This window comes from Protobothrops mucrosquamatus, unplaced genomic scaffold (genome assembly GCF_001527695.2).
Source record: "Protobothrops mucrosquamatus isolate PMUCROS unplaced genomic scaffold, P.Mucros_1.0 scaffold6417, whole genome shotgun sequence".
Classification (NCBI taxonomy): domain Eukaryota; kingdom Metazoa; phylum Chordata; class Lepidosauria; order Squamata; family Viperidae; genus Protobothrops; species Protobothrops mucrosquamatus.
Genome location: NW_015392243.1, coordinates 14,798 through 18,952, shown reverse-complemented (window position 1 = coordinate 18,952; position 4,155 = coordinate 14,798). Strand labels below are relative to the sequence as shown.

The 4,155-nt window shown below is 35.8% G+C and overlaps 1 protein-coding gene across 1 annotated transcript in view; it reads right to left on the bottom strand.

Annotated features, from left to right (window-relative positions):
- The window catches only part of LOC107300232 (macrophage colony-stimulating factor 1 receptor), a gene marked incomplete at its 3' end in the record, with an annotated part of 23,497 nt that overhangs the window by 14,262 nt on the left and 5,080 nt on the right, over positions 1–4,155 (bottom strand).

Sequence of the window (4,155 nt, the reverse complement as noted above, 5' to 3'; positions counted from 1 at the left end):
TAGGAATACAATTAACTGCTAGATGCACCACATTAAAGAGAGATAACTATGATAAATTAGTTGAACAAATCAAAGCTGATCTAGATACTTGGACCAACCTACAACTCTCTTTTATGGGCAGAATAGCAGTCATCAAAATGAATGTGTTGCCGAAAATCCTGTTTTTGTTTCAATGTATACCCATAAAGCTGGATAAGAAGTTCTTTAAGAAAAACATTGTTTTAAGGAACAATGTCCCATAAAAAGATAAAGAAGGGAAAAGTGGAATTATGTATGGAGCATTAAGAAGGAAATAAAATATCAGATTCCAAAATATCAATGACACCCTTCAATGATTTTCACAGAGGAAACAAAAGGGAAAAAAGGCTTCAAGTTTTAGAAGATCCATAAAACTATTCTCTCCCCCAACTTTTTTTTTTTGCAACATCAGTGATTTCTTTTGACTGCCACATATATTTTTAAGGGAAAGATGGGGAAGTGAGAAATATTTCTGTGAGTCAGATCTGCTGAGGAAGGCATCAGAGATATAGTCCCTTTCAGCAACAGAGGAAACACATTGAGACTGGTGGTCTATGTCCCTCTTCTGTGGTTGTCTCCCCTGCCTCATCCTCCCCTCCCCATTTTAGCTCTTCAATTTTGCTGTTCTTTCACTTCTGCTTTTTAGTATTTGATTGGGGGAGCAAGTGGAGTGGGATGGCAGCCCCCCAAAATGAATTCTGCTAATACTTCAGGGGGAGGGCTCCCCTTAGATTTCAGCTCTTAGTTTGTGATATTTCCTTTTTATGTTTTTATAACCTTTTTTAAACAGTTGAAACTTTTTATTATTTATGTCTATATCAAACTTTGACGTTACATTCCGACATGTCCCAAGCTTCTTTGACAAGAAGTAGAGAAATAAAACACAAAAGTAACAATTGTTTATATATATATATACAGTATATATATAAAGAATGATTAAGCATGAGCATTGACCAATGTGTAAGCTCTGATTCACATAGTGTCAAAGAGGACATCAAAATTCCCTAGTTTAAGTTCTGCAAAAACAAAACTTCTCAGAGTGTCATGGCTGCTATCCAATGAAATAAATTTGGTTTTAATGTGAGTATTCTCGCTTAACTGTTGAGCCAATCCCAGTGAGCTCAATGGATTGAGATGAAGCTGGCCTATTGATTAAGCCTGTTGAAATATGCTGATGGATTAATAAAGAAATACTTTGGTATTTCTGAAACAGGATATAAACTTGGGTGAGGCTTTTGGAGCAGTGATAACTAGAACAAAATCATGCCCCCTGTCTTGGAGAAAACATGCATTAATGCGAATGTTACAACTCCTTTATCATCTTGATAATCTGTTTGTGTCTTGCTAGAACTAGGTCAATGTTAACTGTACTATTTGATGACCTATAAAATGAAAAAAAAACTTGAATAAAAAATACCCGTTCTGATAATTGAGCGAAAATGTCCAGTTTTGGTTGCCATGATGTAAAAAAGATGTTGATACTCTAGAAAGAGTGCAGAGAAGAGCAACAAAGATGATTAGGGGACTGGAGGCTAAAACATATAAGGAACGGTTGCTGGAATTGGGTATGTCTAGTCTAACAAAGAGAAGGACTAGGGCTGATGTGATAGCAGTCTTCCAATATCTAAGAGGCTGCCAATATAGGAGAGGGGGTCAACCTGTTTTCTAAAGTACCTGAAGATAGGACCAAAAGTAAAGATGGAAACTAATCAAGGAAAAAACCAACTTAGAACTAAGGATAAATTTCCCGATAGTTAGAATAATTAATTAGTGGAACAACTTGCCTCCAAGATATGGGTGCTCCAATACTGGAGGTTTTTAAGAAGAGATTGGACAACCATTTGTTTGAAATGGTATAGGGTTTTCTGCTTGAGCAGGAGGTTGGACTAGAAGACCTCCAAGATCCCTTCCCAATTATGTCATTCTACTATTCTGCTATTCTGTTTTATATGGCTAACTGATTATGCTTGGTTGGTATCTTTGAGCTGGAATATTAATTAAATGTCTTTGCAAGTAAAAGCTTTCAGCTTTTGTTTGCCCTTCAGCCTGCTGAAAGCAACATACAGTAGAATCATAGCATTGGAAGGGATCTTGGAGGTCTAATCCAACTCCCTGCCCATTGCAAGAATCCTCCTACTGCCCTGGACATATGGCTGTCCAGTCTTTTCTTACAAACTTCCAGTGATGGAACAGTAAAAAAATTCTTATCTTTGGATGCTCTGGAGAATAAATCCACATTGTCTGCCCTGTGTCATCCTTTAATGGTTTGGACGTCAAGAACCAATGGGTCGAAGTTTTATTGTGAGACTTGAAATAATTTCCTGAGCTACTAAGGTATTGAACAGCCTGCTATGGATGTTCCAATCGACGTGTGCCTGCAATTTTTTAACAGCCTGCTCTTCCATGCTCAGCATCCATTTTGTATTGTGGCAACCAAAACTAGGCACAGTATAGGTAGTCCTCACTTACTGGCCATAGTTGGGACTGGCAACTGCATTACTAAGTGATGCGGTGCATAAAGTGAAATGTCTCGTGACTGCGCTGATTTATGGTGTCTGATTCAGACAAATTGCAAGGAGACAAACTTTGGTTGACCTTTTAGAAACATTTCCTAATTGCAAGAACTGTTCCAGAATGGAGTAGAAATTTACTTCTCATCTTCTACCAGTGTTCTAGGTATCATTTTTGGTGCTACATGTCCTAAACAGTCACCAACTGAGAGAGGCTTCCAGAAAGAGATGGCTTAGGAGGGGATGAACAATACTGTTCAGCATCTAATTTGCCTCTCATTATCAATTATATATCAGATTATTTCACATAACAGGTTGCTAGAACACTGGAAAATTTCCCTTTGGAAACCAATTTGATCCAATAGGCATCTGGGGTGGACCATCTGAATATGGTCCTGCAGAAATCATGGGTGACTAACAATTGCAACTTGATCAAGGCATGATCTGACCATGGCAATGAACTACTAGAAATCCCCTTCATTTTCACATCATCTAACATCTTATTTGAGACAAAAACAAGGTCCAATAAATGAACACCTATACGTGCTGGGTTCAAGATTACTTGAGATACATCTATGATTGTTACGGAGTACCTAAATTCCTGATCCAGGATTCCTAGATCCAGATCTTTCAACACCAAAAGTTGTGGGTTCTCTGCCAATATCTCAGAGATCGATTCCCTGGGGTTCCAAGTTTGACTTAATTTGGAATTATCTTAGTTGTCTTAATGGCATTGTCTTGATTTGGAAATATATACCAGTATGTGATGGTGACCACACTAATAATCAGCTTTGTTTATTTCCATGATACAATCACAGTCAATTCTGATATATCTCTATGACAACCGCATATTCATTTTTTGGTTTTTATATTCATTGGGATCAGTGTGACAAGAAATGACAAGCAGAACACAGATGATGCTCAGGAGAAGGATACCGGAATATTTTGCATAATTTAAAATTACTTTATCCCGGATTAAAACTACAAATAGTTGGTAGAGTTCTAATCAAATCATTAAAAATAATCTATTCAGACAAGAATTTAAACATGGATCATACTTATTCATATAAAGTGATACATGATTAACAAGGCACAATTCTCAAATTTCCATATTTCAATAATAAAATATTAAAAATAATTAAAAATAATAATTATTAAAAATAATCACCCTATTTGTTAACTGTCAAAAAAAATAGTAAGAAAAAGTAATTGTATAGTAATTGATATTGAAGTATGACTTTATGAAACCAAAACTAGTATAGATTGTTGACCCTAAATTTATAAATTAATCGTGGCACAAAACATTTAGTATTACTCAAAGTTTAATAACCCAGGAGCTTCTTGAAACTTGAAAGAAGCGCAAAGGCAAATCCATTATATAAAATTTTACAACAAGGAATAATCAGAACCCTAAACGGTACCTAGACAATTCAGCTATTTCAAGTCTTATTTCTTTGCGTATTTATTTTGCCAAGGAACACTTAATTCATTTTGTACACAAGATTCCATGGATTGTTCAAAAAGACCTACTGGTCATCTTGGTAAAATGAAATGGAACAGAACAGTTCCCAATGGCTGATTTTATCATCTATAAGAATCATTTATTTTGGTAAATTTGTTCTCCATT